Source organism: Pristis pectinata, chromosome 20 (genome assembly GCF_009764475.1).
Source record: "Pristis pectinata isolate sPriPec2 chromosome 20, sPriPec2.1.pri, whole genome shotgun sequence".
Lineage (NCBI taxonomy): Eukaryota > Metazoa > Chordata > Chondrichthyes > Rhinopristiformes > Pristidae > Pristis > Pristis pectinata.
In genome coordinates, this window is record NC_067424.1 from 30836632 (window position 1) to 30854724 (window position 18093).

The 18093-nt window shown below is 41.4% G+C and overlaps 1 long non-coding RNA gene across 1 annotated transcript; it reads left to right on the plus strand.

Moving 5' to 3' along the window:
* Positions 1-5890: 5890 nt before the first annotated feature.
* LOC127580951 (uncharacterized) lies at positions 5891-17250 on the plus strand. The gene is made up of 3 exons (XR_007957911.1): positions 5891-5976; positions 8241-8294; positions 17101-17250. It is a non-coding gene; the product is annotated as an uncharacterized LOC127580951 (long non-coding RNA).
* The last annotated feature ends 843 nt before the right edge of the window (positions 17251-18093 follow it).

The following is an 18093-nucleotide window of genomic DNA, read 5'->3' on the forward strand; positions in this document are numbered from 1 at the left end:
AAGTACATTCGTTTTTGGGAAAGGAGACCAAGATTTTACACAATATTCCATGTGTGGTCTCACCCAGGCCCTATATAATTGCACTGATATATCTTTACTCCTATATCCAAATCCTCTTGTAATAAAGGTCAATATTCCTCATGCCTCCCTAATCACTTGCCGCACCTGCAAGCTGGCTTTCAATGACTCGTGTAGAAGGACGCCTTAACCTCATTGAGCATCAACACTACACAATCTCACACCACTTAAAAAATACTGTTTTGTGCACCAAAACAATTTCTGTTTTGTGCACCAAAGTGGATATCTTCACATTTGTCTACGTTATATTGCATCTGCCATGTTCTTGCCTACTCACTGAGTTTGTCTATATCTCCTACAAGCCTGTTTGCATTGATCTCTGTACTCACAGTTCCACATAATTTTGAGTCATCAGCAAACTTGGAAATATAACATTTGGTCCAATCTTACAAATTGCTAATATAGATTATGAATAGCTGGACCCATGCATCGAAGCCTGCAGTACCCTATCGTCACAGCCTACCAACCTGAGAAACACCTGTTCTGGTCTCATTGTTTACTTTCTGTCTAATAACATGTTATTAATCCACATCAGTAGATTACTCCTGATTCCATGTGTTCTCACCTTATTGACTCTTGTCTGGGACCTTCTGTAAGCCTTCTCTAAATCCAAATGCACCACATCCACTGGTCTCCCTTGTCTATTTCATCTGTCATATCCTCAAAGAGCTCCAGATGATCAGTCAAGTATGATTTTCCTTTCATATATCCATGGTGACATTGCTAATTTTTAAAGGTGTTTTGTTATCACATCCTTTGTTATAGAGTCCAGCATTTTCCCTATTCCTGACACTAGATTAACAGGTCGGTAGTTCCTGGTCTTCTCTCTCCCTCCTTTCTTAAGTAATGGGGTCACATTTGCAAACTTCCAGTCCACAAGAACAATTCCAGAACCTATAGAACTTTGTGAAATGATAACTAGAGACTTAACTATATTTCCATCTCTTTCAAACCTCTGGGATGCAGATTATCATGTCTGTGGGATTTACTAACTTTTAGTCTCACCAACTTTTCTAATATTATTTTTGCTAATACTCGTTTCTTTTGGATTTTGACCAACATTATTTTTCTTCATTTCTGTGGCCATAAATACACAGGAAATAATGTGCATATTCTGTGTTACAAGTGCTCTTGAAAAAATCACACAAGGCCAAGTTAACACTCATTTCTCAATGAGGTCTAAAGTGTTAAATTAGCATTCCTAGACAATAAAAGATTGTTCACTTATAGTCAACTTTATGAGGCAAAGGAACTTATAATGACAGTAGTGTAGCGGTTAGCGTAACACTATTACAGCGCCAGCAACCTGGGTTCAATTTGTAACTACAAGTACTTACATTCTTTTCCATTGGAAGTTATTTAGATTCTTTTATGGTGTTTGGGCTGGCCTGGAGATTCCAATCCCTGACCCCAGACTCTCTTTTTTTATTAAGTGGGAAAACGGGTATCCTGTATCAAAGTCATACAGGACAGCCAGATTTCCTTTTAGATCTGGAAGTCATAAATAATAAGGGACTGCTGGCAATCCTGGTCGAACAGCAGATGTTAGAAATACGTAGGATGGATTCTACAAAGAGCTACAGATGTTGCAAATCTGAAATAAAACAGAAACTGTTGGAGATACTCAACAGGTCAGGCAGCGCCTGTGGAAAGAGTATCAGAGGTAACGTTTCACTTCTAAGTGTCTTTAAACTGAAACATTAACTTTTTCTCTTTTCAGTATTTTCTGTCAGTGTGGATTCCACATCTGGGGCAAAGTGAGCATGCACATTACAGAACTGGAGAATAACAAAGTCACAAGCAAATCAGAATAATTGAGCATAGAGTTTAATAAAGGCGTGATTAAGCATTGTAGCATTGTAGCAGCAGATGATCTAAGGTTGGACAAAGGTAAGTGATTTTAAGTAAGTGGTCTTTTGCTGTGGAAAGGTTTTGGAAATGGAAGTTCATCTCGAGGTTAAATAGATTGTCTATGCTGCCAACAACACTTATTCAGCATGCAACAGTAGCCAGGGAGTTGGGCAGGGTTGGTGATTAAACTGTAACCCTCAGAATGATGTGGCTCAATATTGCACTAGGCAGCAAACTACTGAGCTATGAAGAGTATTTAGATATTCTCAATAGATTTTTTTGTGTGCGGTTTGTTCTTCAGTTGTAGAATCTAAAGCAGCAATTTCCATTCAATCACATAAAGGAATGACCAACAAAATTTCTTTTGCACGGATTGAACTGTCAACGTAGTTTCCATGCTGGTCCAAGGTTAAAACTTAAATGAAATCTTATTGATTTTCATAAGCTATTATGTCGGAACCATAAATCAGAACAAAACAAAAGTCAGCATTAGAAAGTTTCCTGCCATTACAAGCAACACATAAAACACACACAGAATTTTATTTAGTTTGGAACTGAATTTTTAGAAAATTTGTTTTTTTTTCTAAATGTGATGTCAAAATTGAAGCAAACTGAACAGAATCTCTGATAATCTATTGAATTCATTCTGATCCTGATCCTCAAATGCATAGCATTTTGTTTAATGCTGGGAAGATTTATGATCTTGTGGGTTAATCAGCAACCTTTGACCTTCACTGTTATGGACGAACAGGCTTAACGTGTAAAGGCATCCTTTTCCAGCTCCTCCATCCTGAGTCTACAGTCTCTGTATCAGAACACTCAATTGTGTTTTTTAAATCATACTCTACTAATCTGCACCATAATCCTTTCTCTGTCTTGATTCAACTCCATGTAAAGAATTTTCTGATGTTAGTCATAAGTTTGTCTTTTGCTAATTTGAAGCTGTGCCCTTCAATCTGCTGCTGTTCTATTCCAAATTATTCTCTTTGATTTATGGTAAATGTCTCCAGGAGAACTACAAAAGATTGCTAGCAGAAACAGGCACTGTTGTTTATGATGATGTGGATATTCCCCTTCCCTATTTATCTGACCTTTCAGCAGAACCTTCCCTCATTCATTGATTCAACAGTTCCTTATATTCTGAGTACAATGTGAGGAAGTGTGTGGTTATTCACTTGAGAAGTAGAATAGGAAACAAGAATTATTTTAGAAAGCCTGAAAACAATAATCGTTGGTGTGCCAAGGGATCTGGGTATGCTTGCCCATGAAGCACAAAAAGCAATTGAGAAAGCAAGTAGTATGTTGGCCTTTATTGCAGGGTGTATGGAGTACAAGCTTAAAAAAAATCTTGTTGCAATTGCACAGGACTTTGGTGAAATTGGACTGGAATATGATTTGCGGGTTTGGCCTCTGTTCTTAAGAAAGGTTATAATTGCCTTGAAGATGTGAGGGAGTGTTCCTATGAGGCAAGTTGCAGCAGAAATGGCCCAAACTCACTTGAATTTAGAAAGATGAAATTGCATCTCAATGAAACAGGCAAAATTCAGCAAGGAATTCGCAAGATAATTGTTGAGAGCCTATTTCCTCAAGCTGCAGAGTATAGAACTGAGGACATTGTTTCAGGATAAAGGTTCAATCATCCCGAGTTCAGGTAAGAACAGCATTCATTACTCTGTGAGTGGACAACCTTTGGAATTTTCTTCTACAGAGGGTTGTGGATGTTCAGACATGGAATATATTCAAGGCTGAACCTGATGGATTTTGGATACCAAGACAGCCAGGAGATATGGAAATGGGTCAAAAAAGTTGAAGTGAGGTCGAGAATAAACATCATGTTATAGAAGGACAACTGCTGAGTTGCTTAATGGCCAACTTCTGCCCCGATATTCTCTCATGGACATGGACAGCTCTAGCAAAGTCCCCATTTAGTAATCATCCTAAATTACCTTTGAAAGGGTGGTGGTGAGCTGTGTTTATAAATCACAGCAGTCCTGGTAGTGAATGTACTCCCAACAATACTTGTAGAATTCCAGGATTTTGACCCAGTGATTATAAAACAATGGCAGTATCTTTCCTAGTTAGAAAGGTTCAGGAACTGGAGGGTATTTCCCTTTATCAAGGACATCCGTGCAGGCTGAACATGAAGGAGAGCAGCCTTTCAGAAATCAGACTGCAGCCACATAGAGGATTCTGTGGTATGCTGGTGGGACGTGTAGACCTTCTGTGGTATGCTGGTGGAATCTGTAGACCCACTCATAGCTTTGTGAACTGGGAATGGCAGCAGGGTGTTTTATTTTACTGAAATATGTTATAATTTTCATGATTATATATTTTGCAATTTCGCTGCTGTAAACTATCCTCAAAAGCATTGAAAAGCATTCCCATGTTGTGTCAATAATATGTTCAATAGTGCAGAGGTAAGCCGCACAACTGTGGTAATTGCCGTTGTCATTGCATTCCTGCAACGCCACACCTGCAAAAGTTGCTAACTTAATATGTATATAAGAGAGGCAGAAAATGCTGGAAACACTCAGCAAGTCAGGCAGCATCTGTAGTGAAATAAACAGAGCCAACATTGCAGGTCAAAAGCACTTCTGTTCTTAGACCAAATTTCCAGCGTCTGTAGTTTTTAGATTTTCATTTGCTAATTTCAAATGTGTGATATATACTCATGCTAAACCTTGACTGCACATTGTGTGATGCTTTCCCTTTTAAAACAACCTCTTTGAATAGGATCAAATAGTTGTGAAATATTTAAGCTCAGGCCACAGCTGCCTTGTTGTTCTGGCAGTGATTCCTTCTAATCTCCAATGTAAGGTCCATTGCTGTCTTGCAGTTCTTATCCCTGCTTGCTTACTGTTACAACAGTTATCAAGACCAGCTCTGCACATTGCATTCCTCCAGGTCTCCACACTGCTTTTCCTCTAGTACCTGCTGCTGTCATTGTACAACTGGACTGTACAGTGTACAGTGCACGGTGGTGAAGTCTCCACATCCATTGGGTGTGCATCGCAGGGCACTCTCAGACTGAAGCAGGAACCCGAATGTCATTTATCTTTCCTGCAACCAGTCTGGTGCTTCTGTGGCTCTCAGAGTGGCACGTCTGTTGAAGGACTGTGAGCAGGTGTGAGAAACTAGGTAAGTAGTCCTTGTCTCCCGGGGTCTATGCCTCTGAGCATTGCTGGCTGCAGAAAATGCCAGGTAGTTCAGTCTCCTTGACAATGAAGGTGTTATGTATGCTTCCCAAAAACATTACATCCACACACTGAATGATCCATAGCCACCTACATATTTAGCGAATGGAAACATTTTCGGTTGAAAAAAGTGTTAAGGGGAGCTCATATGGACACACGAGTGCAGTCAATGGAAAGCCAGTAATAATGACAAACGCAACCCACTGGCTCCTCTTTGAAAACATGGTGGATAAAATCATCTGCACGTGAATACAGTGTCCCGGTGACATCTCTGATGCTGCACTGATCAGCAAGTTGTGAGACATGACAGCTGGAAAATATCCGGTGGCAAGGAAAGTGAGCACATGTTTGAGCAGCTTGCAGTAAATTCTGAAGATGCCCAGCCAGGTCTTCCTGATGCCGGCTCAGTAACAAAACAAAAGCAACAAAGTTGCACCCAGTTTTTACAGATAAGGGCAGAAATGGGCACTTAAAGCGGACCTGAAAGGGAGAAGGCAGGCCTGGGTTCGGGTGGAGCTGAAACGGACCTGAAAAGGTGATGGTCTAGCGGACCGTGTAGGGTGAACCGGGCGCAGGGATGGACGGAGCGAAGGGGCAGCCAGCCAAGTGTAATGCGGCGCAGGGAGAGCGGGGGGTGGGGGGTCGATTGGAAGTAGACCAGGCAACGTGCTGCAGGGCGACGAAACAGTGCACCAGGTGGGGGAGAAGCATGAACCAGGCTGAGGAGGCGGGGCGCGGAGGGAATAAGCGGCGGGGAGGAGCTCAAAGCGGACCTAAAAGTGAGAAGGCAGGCCTGGGTTCAAGCGGACCTGGAAGGAAGACGGCAGGCTGGAGCTCAAGCGGACTGGAAAGGGTGATGGCCTAGCGGACCGTGTAGGGTGAACCAGGTGCAGGGATGGACGGAGCGAAGGGGCAGCCAGCCAAGTGCAATGTGGCGCAGGGAGAGCGGGCGATTGGAAGTAGACCAGGCAACGTGCAGAAGTGCAGGGCGACGAGCCAGTGCACCAGGTGGGAGGTGGGAGGTGGGGGGTGGGGGAAGCATGAACCAGGCTGACGAGGCAGAGCGGGGGCGAGGGCGAACCATGTGAGGCGCAGAGGGAGCGGGCGGCGGGGAAGAGCTCAAAGCGGACCTGAAAGGCAGGCCTGGGTTCAAGCGGACCTGGAGGGAAGACGGTAGGGTGGAGCTCAAGCGGACTCGAAAGGGTGATGGCCTAGCGGACCGTGTAGGGTGAACCAGGCGCAGGGATGGACGGAGCGAAGGGGCAGCCAGCCAAGTGTAATGGGGCGCAGGGAGAGCGGGGGGCGGATTGGAAGTAGACCAGGCAACGTGAAGAGGGTGCGGGCATAGCAGGGTGAAGCAGAAAACGATGCGGTTAAAGGGGATTAGTGTAGATAGGAGGGTCGAAGGGCCTGTTTCTGTGCTGTATTGACGCTAAATCAGCTAAATGTCTTTATTAAGTGTGCATCTGATACTGGATAAACTATCGGAAGCACCAACGTGAATGGTGGACTCAAGTGTCCAGTCCATTTTCTTGATGGGTACTATTTCTATTGTAAATGATTGCTAGTACCATCTTATTTCCAGTTAGCCTGACTTATACATGGTTTGTGTGTGCATATCATCCCAGTTTCTAGATAAATATACTTTAGGGGAGCTCACGATTATGGGCCAATGAATATAATTAGTCACTAAACAATCCACTACAAGTTCAGGAGAAGCTTCTGAGAGAACTTGAAACAATAGCATAGCTACATTGAAGGGAAAGCTAGATCAGTGTATGGGAGAGCAGGAGGATATTGTAATGAGATGAAATGAAAGTTTAAGAGGAGATTTACATAGAACGTAAACACCCACATAGATTATTTGGGGCAAATGGCCATTTTCAGTGATATAAATTTTATGCAATTCTACATGATGTGTGTAATATCACATCATATGAAGTGATTCTTTCACTGTAATTATTCTTAATCATCTTCCAAGTGTGGTTAATTGGGATAAAATATACTGCAACATTGAATATGACCTTTGGAGGACAAGTAATGATGCATCTGCTGAGCTATGGCACTTAAGTTCATCCCAAGGGTGCAGGTTTGAATCACAGATTAATGATCATTCAGTCTGCCAATAAAATAAGCCAAATTCAATAGAAGTGAAAAATAACACAATCTCCACTAATTGGTTATAGTACTCTTGAATCTATTTTATAACACAATTAAAAAAGAGTGTCCTGTCCAATACACCTCTTAGAATTGATCCTTCAAAGATTAGCTGAGTCCCCTATCTTTACTATCAATAAAGTTCGGAATCAACAATTCCCTGTTAAATATAAAACATAAACTTGTTCTAAGATGCATCGGACAGGCCAGCATTTTTATAAAAAATGATAATCATGAAACCTAAGCAGTAGAAAATGGACAAAATGTTTTCTCGTTTTTTTATTTGAAGGGAAGTAGTCATCATTGCGACGTGTCCTGTGAAGCACTTCATTGGCTTTGCAGAGAAAAGGAAAATATATCAAACAAAATAAGAATGCTCCTAAAAAATGGCTTTACTGCTTCTTTGAAATCCATCCTAATGCAGTGCAAAGGCATAAGATGAGAGTAAAGATGAAAGAGATTATTTTCTGGGCATGTGCACATTGGGAAATATTTAGGTTGAATATAATGTCATCAGAAATCCTGGCTACATTGGAAATGGTTGGGTACTTCCTCATCAATCAAATCAGGAGCAACAAACAATCTGCTGGAGGAACAGCGGGTCAAGCAACATCTGGAGGCGGGAAGGAACTGCTGATATTTCGGCTCAAGACCCTGCATCAGTGTTTCGACTCAAAATATTGATAATTCCTTTCCAACCACAGATGCTGCTTGACCCGCTGAGTTGCTTCAGCAGATTGTTTGTTGCTCTTGATTATAGCATCTGCAGTCTCTTGTGTCTCAATCAAATCAGGAGGATGCATTGTTATGAAAAAAACAAGGCAACATTATTTAATTTGGGTGAACTACCCGCACTCATTGCTATTTGCTGAAGAAATAATTCTGCGTTTATTGGGAGGCTACGCTGTAGTTTCAGTCTGAATCTGTTTGCTGTAGTTCATAGAGACTCTCTTTAAATAGGCTCTTCGGTGTGGAAAAATGAATTCTGCTGAGGAAATAAGCTGTGCGTTTTAGGTGAGTAAATAGCCAGCTCAGCATCCATTCTGAAATTGTCATTGACTCCATTCATTCTGACAGTCACTCCTAAGACCTGTTAAAATCTAAATATACTATGGCCACTTTGCACTAAAATGGGCTTTGTTTTGTTTTGTTCTAATTGTGTTTTCTCATAAAAATTGTGGATAATTTATGTTTTTCTTGTGAATGCTGATTATATGATGCTATGTGCCTGTAATGCTGCTGCAAGTAAGTTTCTTATTGCACCTGTACACACATGTACTTGTGCATCTGACAATAAACTCAACTTTGACTTCATTACTTGCATACTGCTTCATTTATCTTTTCAGAGAATTCAGTGGTTCACCAAGCACATTTATCCCTTTGGACTTTATATTGACTACTCTATACTCCAAAATTATCCACCTGACACAGATGTGACTGGAGCCATCGCATTTGCTGCATTCGTGACTCTTGGCCAAATTTGGTCTTCGCCCTATCACAGATATTTCCTTTGTTCGCTTTCCTCCTTCCCCCTTGTCTTCTCACTTTCTAGTTCTGAGCAAGGCTATTGAACCCGAAACATTGACTCTGTTTCTCTCTCCACAGCAGCTACATGACTTGTTGAGTATTTGCAGCATGTTGTTTTCATTTTAGCTAGGAATATTATGGTGTGCCAGAAGGATAGGTGCCCATAAGATTATCAGAAGTGGAGGAATAAAGAACAACAGAATTGGATTTCAGAAGCAGAATAGGATGTAATAGCACTGCTTAATGGCATGTTGACCAGGTTGAATTTCTAGGCAAATGTGTCTAAAATTTGATTCATCCAGGTATTATGCCTGTTTTTTTTATATAGCATACCTGAAGCACATTGCTTTCTTAGACATGGGCACCAGCTGTAATTACTTCTAAAGTTATCAGTGGGTTTGATCCCATTTTGCAGAAACAGAAAATACAGCTGAACGAATACACTGACAATTCATGAAGCCCCACTGATCACCAGTTGTCATTCTATTAAAAACAAGTATGATCTGGCTAAGGAGAAAGCAGCTACGTAGGTGTTCAGTGAGACCTCTAATCTACAGACAAAACGTAGGCAGAATTCTTGAGACAGGGATCAACTGAGGCATGTCATAGCCAATTGCCTCCTTGATGGTATATTTACACAAAGTAGATTTTAGATTTATTTTAGATTGCAGAGTAAAAACAAATTTAGTGGTTTGAGCACCAGGTCAAAATTGAACGAGTTGTGAATAACCTGGAAAATCTGGGCCCACAGTGAACCACTTCCCTTTGAATGCAATGTGCAGGACTGAATGAAAGGATGAGTTTATAGATGGGTCATTTTCAGAAACTGGACATAATCCAGATCAAAGTATTGTCACTATTACTCTACTACATTCTGATCTGACTGGAGTGATTAAATAACATGGAACAATTTGAAAGCAGACATCAAGAAATTTAGGATGAATCTGAGGTTGGGTTTTTGCATTTATATAGAGACTTCCACATCACTTTCAGAACATTCTAAATTGCTTTATGCCAGTGAGGTAATTTTGGAAATGTTGTCATTGTGATAGCGTAGAAAATGCAGCAGCAAATTTATGCACAACAAGATCTCAAAGGCAAATGGTGATATCGATCTAAAAGTCTGTTTTAGTGATGTTGTTTGATGAATATCCCATTAGTGCGCTTAGCTCTGGCTACGCCCATCAATCTGAAGGAGAAGGCAGTACAATATTTCATTAAGACCAGACTACCAAGGACTGCAATAGGATTTATTCATCAGATTTTAAGTTAAGTACATCAAAGAAGAATATATGAGTTCATTCAATGAATGTATTTCAGGAAATGAAAGCTCAAAACTTATTATTTGAAGTAGCAGGACAGAATCAAAAACAGAAAATGCTGGAAGCATTCAGCAGACCAAGCAGCATGAGTGGGGAGAGAACCAGTCAATGTGTCAGGTTAAGGACCCTTCATTACAATATTGACTTCATCCATTTGACCTGCTGAAAGACTTAGGATTGGTTGGCAAACTATAAATAAAAGTCGGTCTAAAATTATATCTGAATGTATTTTAACAAAGCATAATAAGCAAGAAAAATAATCTCTGCACTAATTTATCCACCAGGGTGATTTTTATTCTCTCAGCTATTGCCTAATGCTGGTCCAGTGCTGCTTGCTTGTTGGTTATGTACAGTATTTGTACTTTCCTTTCCATAGATCTTTCTCCTCCATCCCTCTGTCTCTCCCTCCATCTCTCTCTCTATATACAGTATATATTTTTGTACTCTTATCTCTTTCTATGTAAATTTCTCAATTTATTTGTGCTCTTTCTATGTCTCTGTGTGTATATCCACATTATGACCTGCAGTGGTAACAAATATAGCCTTAGGAAACTGTAAGGAGGAGTTATGCCTTGGAACAGAATGCCAGATCGTTACGGTGAGAACAAAGATTTGCAGCTTGAATTTATGGTATGTAGGTTGTTGGAATTGTGCAATAGTATAGCACTAAAGCAGACTCTCAGCTCAGTGAGTCTGGCCATTGTTGTTCTCCACATCAGTAAAATTCACCTAGTTTTATTCCCTATACTCTCCACGTCTTTTAATTTCCTTCTTTTCTCAGCAACTCTTTAATTCTCTTTTTACAGTAAATTATGCCTACATTCTTCCTTAGCACCGCTTGTTTTATAGAATTCCACACATTTTATCAGACTTTAATTTTGCAGTTTTTTTTCTTGTATTTTCTTTTATGTGATCACTTTAATTTTTTGCAATCTTGTTACTTTCCCTTGGTGTAACCAATTTTGAAATGTCGGGGACAGAACAGTGTGACCACAAAAGAGGGAGGCAGAGTGATCCAGGGGATAATTCCAGAGAAGGTTCAGCCCTTACCATTGTCCAACAGGTACGAGGTTCTCGCTCCCTGTCTGGTTGAGGTTGGGAAATGCAGGGAGGATGTACAAACTGTCCATAGCGCCATGGCACAGACAGCCATTCGAATGGGGGGAGAAAAGAGAACCATAGTGGTCATCGGGGATAGCATAGTTAGAGGAACAGACACTCTTCTCTGCAGCAAAGACAGAGTGTCCCAAAGGCTGTGTTGCCTGCCTGGTGCTAGTGTTATGGACATCTAATCCAGGTTGGAGAATAACGGAGTGGGAGAGGGAGAATCCAACTGGCAGGGTCCATGTAGGCACAAATGACATAGGTAGGACTAGGAAGGAGGTTCTGCTGAACGATTATGAAGAGCTCAGGGCAAGATTGAAAAGCAGAACCAGAAGGTTTATAATCACATTATTATCTGAGCCATGTGCAGTTTGGCAAAGGATAAATAGGGTTAAAGAGGTAAATGCTTGGCTCAAAGCTTGATGTAGTAGAAATGGGTTCTGATTCATGGGATACTGGCACCTCTAATGAGGTGTTGCATTGCAATGGGCTTCACCTGAATTATGCTGGGATCAGTGTCCTGGAGGATTGCATAAATTGGGTTGTACACGGGGATTAACACCAAACAGGAGGGGGTAGGGCTCAAAGAATGGGATGTTTAATAAGTCAAGAGGAAATGAGAGGGTGGTGGCACAGAAGAGTGAGGGGAACATTGACAAGCAGAGTGTGACAGGCTGGAACAGAAAGTGGAAACAGAAGTACGCAGCAGAGCAAAACTGGAGCTAGTAAAAACTGTAAAACAAAAAGCTTAACTGTCTTTATTTGAATGCACGTAGCATTTGCAATATGATAGATGAGTTGACAGCACAGATCGTAACGTATAAATGAAATCTCATAGCTATTATGGGGACGTAGTCACAGGTGACCAGGACTGAGTGCCCAATATTCCAGGTTATACGATGTTCTAAAAGCCTGGGCCAAAAGGGAAAGGAGGTGAGGTAGCGATGGTAAACAAGGAAGGTATCAGAGTGGTGCTGAGTTGTGACATAGCGGCGGGGATAGTAATGTAGAATTGGTTTGAGTTGAAGCCATAAATAGCAGTGGAAAGAATACATGGGTGGGAGTAGTCTATAGGTCCCCAAAATGTGACTGTTGATGGGTGCAAAGCTTAAATAGGAAAATACCTAGGGTATGTTTGAAGGGAACTACAATTGTAATGGGAGATTTTAATTTACATATTGATTGGACTAACCAAACTGGCAAGAATATCGTAGAAGAAGAATTTGTGGAGAGCATCAGAGATTGCTTCTTAGAACTTGTAGAAATCCCAATCACATGAGATAAAGTATTAGAGAAACTCAGGAGGCTAAGGATGGACAAGTCACCAGGACCTGATGGCCTGTAGCCAATGGTTTTAAAGAAAGTGGCTGCAAAGGTATGGACCTATTGATTGAAATTGTTCAAAACTCGGTAAATTCTGGGAGGGTACCAGAAGATTGGGAAACAGCTGATTGACTCCCTTGTTCAATAAGGAGGGAGACAGAAAGCAGGGAATTATAGTTTAACATCTATTGCTGGCAAGAGGCTAGAATTAATAATCAAAGAGGAGATAACTAATCATTTAGAAAAGCTGAATATAATCAGATTTAGTCACATAGTTTTATGAAAACTAAATCATGTTTGACAAATTTGCGTGAAGTCTTTGAAGACGTGACAGGGAGTTGATAGAAGGGACCCTGTAGATGTAGTATACTTAAATTTCTAAAAGGCATTTGACAAGGTGCCACATAAGAGGTTGATGCATAAATTAAGAGCCCAAGGTGTTGGAGGAAGTGTGTTGGCATAGATTGAAGACTGTCTGTCACATAGAAAACAAGTTACTAATGTAGTGCTCCAGGGATTGGTTCTTGGCCCTCAATTATTTACTATTCACAGTAATGACCTGGAGGAGGGAACGAAATGTAAGGTTTCCAAGTTTGCCAATGATACAGAACTAGCTGGAAGGTCATGTTGTGAAGAGGACATTGTGATTCTGCAAAGGGACATAGATAGATTGAATGATTGGGTGAAAACCTGGCAAATGGAGTTTAATGTGGGGAAGTGTGAGGTCATGCAGAGGAATCAAAAGAAGGGTTGTTATCTAAATAGAGAGAGACTGCAAATGAGTGAGGGTACAGAGTGTTCTAAGTGTTCTAGTACATGAATCACAGAAATTTAACAGACAAGTCCAACATGTAATTAAGAAGGCAAATGGCATGCTGGCCATTAGTGCGACAGGGTTGGAGTTTAAGAATAGGGAGGTTTTGTTACCATTGTACAGGGTGTTGGTGAGGCTGCACCTGGAGTACTGTGCACAATTTTGGACCCCTTACCTAAAGAAGGAAATAGTGGCATTGGACATAGTCCATAGGATATTCACCAGGCTAATTCCTGGGATGAAGAGGATTGTCCTATCAAGAGAGGCTGGACAGTTTGGGTCTGTATTCCTTGGAGTTTAGAAGAATGAGGGGTGATTTTATTTGAACATATAAAATCCTAAGGGGGCTTGGCAAGGTAGATGTTGAGATGTTTTCACTAGTGGGAGAGTCATGAATAACAGGACATACAGTAGCTACAAAATAAGGGGGCGGTCATTTAAAACTGAAGTGTACAGAAATTTCTTAGATGGTAGTGAATCTCTGGAATTCTTTCCCTCTGAGAGTGGTGGAGGCCAGATCATTAGATGTATTAAAGGTGGAGATGGATGAATATTTGAAAGATCAATGAATTGAGTGTTAGAGGATACTAGCACAGAAGAGGAGTTGAAGCCAGCACAGATCACCCATGATCTTATTGAATGGTGGGACAGGTTTGAGGGGCTGAATGGTCTGCCCCGTTCCTATTTTCTTGTGTTCTTATGTAATTATTTTTAATCCTGGGGATAGCTATCTAATCATCCAAATCTTTTCAGTAAAAAGTGCAAAACCTTCTCAAGGTTTCCTTCATAAGTATGATGACTCTTTGCCGCTAACATATAACACATTTAGCAGTGCTGAATGAGAACGACCTGAGGTGCAAAGTATTTTTTTTTCACTGTTTCATAACTGACGCTCAGAGGTGAGCGCCAGCGATAAGTTTAGATTACTTAATGGACCTGTCGGTTTTAGGGTGATAATTTTCTACTGAGCAAAAGGATATAATGTCCAGTTCCTTAGCTGTAAATCTGTGCAACATTTATACCACATGACAGACCATGAAGATCTACTGCTAGTTCTAACTGTACAGAATTTCATGTCACTTCACATTCTGTATATTTGTTATAAAAATATTTCTCTTAGCTTCCTATTTAATATCAGAACTAATTTCCTTACATGCTGTCTTGCAAAGATTTTCTCAATCGGTTAATATTAGACATCAATAAAACCAAAGGAGCTCATCCCATACAAAAGTGATTTATTGAGGGAGAGGATATTCTTTCTTGGGAGTGATTTTCATTATCTCCAGAAGTAAATGTGGTTTCACTCAAACTAGGCCGAGCATGGATAATCCCTTGAAATAAGGATTTGGTTAGGAAATGAAACAAGTAATTTAGCTGGAATGTTATAATACTAGATGCAGCCAATGGGTATGAGGATTTCCCGTGAGGGAACCAAATCCCTCTGTTTTCTAACAACTGGTAGGAAAATCTGACCCAGGGTATCCTTCCCTGTTTTATATAATACTTTCCTGACCCCAGAGAGCTCTGTGGGTGTGGATAGTGCTTTTTCACCCTACCAAAATGGCAAGTTGTCCTTTGGAACATGGATGGATTTGGTGACCTGGCTGATCGTTGGGGTTTTCATGTGAACCTTGACCTACTTGTCTCCTCATTTCAGTGTTTCTTAGGTCAATTGTAGTATGTTCACTATCATACAGCTGAGACTAATTATCCCATAACCCAAGCAAATGGATGGAAGCAAGAATATTGTTGATCTGTGTTCTAAACCAGACAATTCTTCAGTAATCAAGCTATTCCTCCTGGGGACTTGGCATCTTTATGCACTTCCAGCATGATTGGTCTTCAGTAAGCATATGCAAGCGTAAGGAACTTAACTTGACACGTAATCAGGGTCCTTGAAACTAAGTGTTGCTTCTTTATTCTTATGGCCAGATAGGCAATTCTTTTATCGCTGTAGAATGATGATAACCCATTTAACACTCCTGATCTCTGCCAACGTTGATGTGGTCCAACTGTTAGGCAAAATTTGGGACTGTGGTTTAGTAGATCTCTGGGCCTAGATCTAGATCTAGTTTAATAACATCTTTCCTCTAACAAGGCGACGAAAACGGTCCACAATGCTTCAAGTGTGGCCTCATCAACGTCTTACATAACTGCAACATAACTTCCCAGCTCTTATCCTCAATGCCCTGACTGATGAAGGCCAGCGTGCCAAACATAGCTAACATCCAGCACAAAACCTCAAAATAGGTCTCCTTGCTTGGGCTGCTAAGCACGAAGATGTGTAGAAGTATATAACTTTAGGCTTACTTGCTCCTGGCCGTTTCAGAATATGGCCAAAGTTAATACGACCTGAGAAGTCTTCCAGTGTATGGGTACTTCAGATTATTGTTGTTGTAATTGAAAACAAACCAGATTATTGATTGTGCTCAAATTGATTTTGACCAATATTCGTTCTGAACTTTGGCTCAACTCTTGTTTACAACATATCATTTAACATTCTCTGCCAGTCTTACATCAATTCAGGGTCCTTGATAAGATTAATTCAAGTGATAAGATTAAGCAGAGTGAACAGATGGCTGCAATTTGCAATGTTAATGGCCAGCATATGAAAGCCTTTGGGGCCACCAGGCTGCTCGTACAGTATGTTGTATGGCTGGCTGCTAATTGTTTCCCGAAAGGGCAAAGTGCAGTTTGCACAGGAAGGTGCAGAGCTCTGATCAACAGTATCTAAATGTCAGTTAAATTTTTAATGCCAGTGAAGGAGCAACAGGAAAATCTTTCTAATGTCTCCTTCAGATCAGTTGATGTTGAAGTGCAGCGGGTGTGAAGCCAGCACTGCCTGTGATGACCTCCTCCGAATGATCTCGTGGTGCTGTCAGTGTCCAGTCTCTGGAAGTTCATTCTGAAGGTCATGCTGCAAGTTAAATGCCAGTGCAAATCTGGAGCTGCAGTGAACACCTGGAAAACATATAGAGCAGCGAAACACAGCAATGGCTAAACTGGAGGGTGCTGGGGTTGCATTATGCGAATAACCTGCACCATTTTAATGGTGTTAAGTTTCACACAAAATTTACCTTACAAGCTCATTAATGGTATTTCAGTGAGCAGCTGGTGTTAACCCTGCTGCTTATTACCTTAGTACAAATCCACAGGGCCCAGATGCCTGTGCTCCTGCCACCAGCTCAGGCTTGCCTGTATTGATTAAAACCTCACGTTCTTCTCTTAAATGGGAGGAGCCTTTTGACCAGAACCAGGGGTGGAAGTCCATCCAGAGTACGGAGCAACTTGTTGGAAGAAGTGGCAGTGCATGTCACTTTCAATGAGGCTCTGGACTCCTTGGTAGATGAGGTAGAGAGGAGAGTAGTCCTCTATTCACAGGAGGACTGTAAATTCTTGAGGAACCTAGTGATGTGGCAGAAAGAGGAGGCAGAAAATGTGGTGACTGCAGGGAGTCAAGCCCCAAGGACGTAGACTCATGGTCAAGGTCAGTAGATGCATCATTAAAACCCATCTTCTGCCAACTATATCATGGGCCTGACACTTTTTAACCCACCTACCAACAATCTGTCAGTCAGTTGGACTGTAACATTCGAATTTGATACCACACCCTAACACACGTAACATTGCTTTACTCCGCCAACCTACATCCCTACAGCTGTTAAACGGTTATAGCTATTAAAGCACAGCAGGCACACCATTAAGACATTCCCCTCTCTCTCTCTTGCAGGACAAGGTGGCACCCATCGGGAGAAAACAAGCATAACTCCAACAGCTCACTCCTGGCAGAGTGCCGCGCAACATTGTAGAGGTTGTCACTGATTCCATGTCCAGAGACTGCGCAGAAAGCACTAAGGAAAACTGAGTGCTTACATCCCAATTCCTGCCATTCCAAACTCTCTTCAGATTTATAGGTCATTGGTGGCCTAAGTATGTACCTTTTACAAGTATCCTGTGCCTCACTATAACTCTTGCTTTTTCAGGTAGCCAAGAATTCACACTCACCAGGTGGTGATGGTGGGGGGGGGGGGGGGGTGTAGAAAGAGAATAATGAGTATGGAACTCTGTCTCCTGATTTGATACTTTCAGCCACTAGCTCAGACACCAGAAGTTTAGGACACTGTAGTGGGTAGCTTGGTAAATTGGTTTATTATTGTCACATGTACCGAGATACAGCGAAAAACTTGGTTTTGCATGCCATCTATACAGATCACTTCATCGCATCAGTGCATTGAGATTTTACAAGGGAAAAACAATAACAGAATGCAGAATAATGTGTTACAGTTACAGAGAAAGTGCAGTGCAGGCAGACAATAAGGTGCAAGGCCATAACAAGGTAGATTGTGAGGTCAAGAGTCCACCTCATCATACCAGGGGACCGCTCAATAGTCTTATAACAGTGGGATGGAAGCTGTCCTTGAGCCTGGTGGTACATGCTTTCAGGCTTTTGTATTTTCCGCCTGATGGGAGGGGGAAGAAGCGAGAATGTCCGGGGTGGGTGGGATCTTTGATTATGCTGGCTGCTTTACTGAGGCAGCGAGAAGTGTAGACAGAGTTCATGGAGGGGAGGCTGGTTTCTGTGATGTGCTGAGCTGTGTGCACAACTCTCTGCAGTTTCTTGTGCTCATGGGCAGAGCAGTCGCCATACCAAGCCGTGATGCATCCAGATAGGATGCTTTCTATGGTGCATCTATAAAAATTGGTGAGGGTCAAAGAAAACATG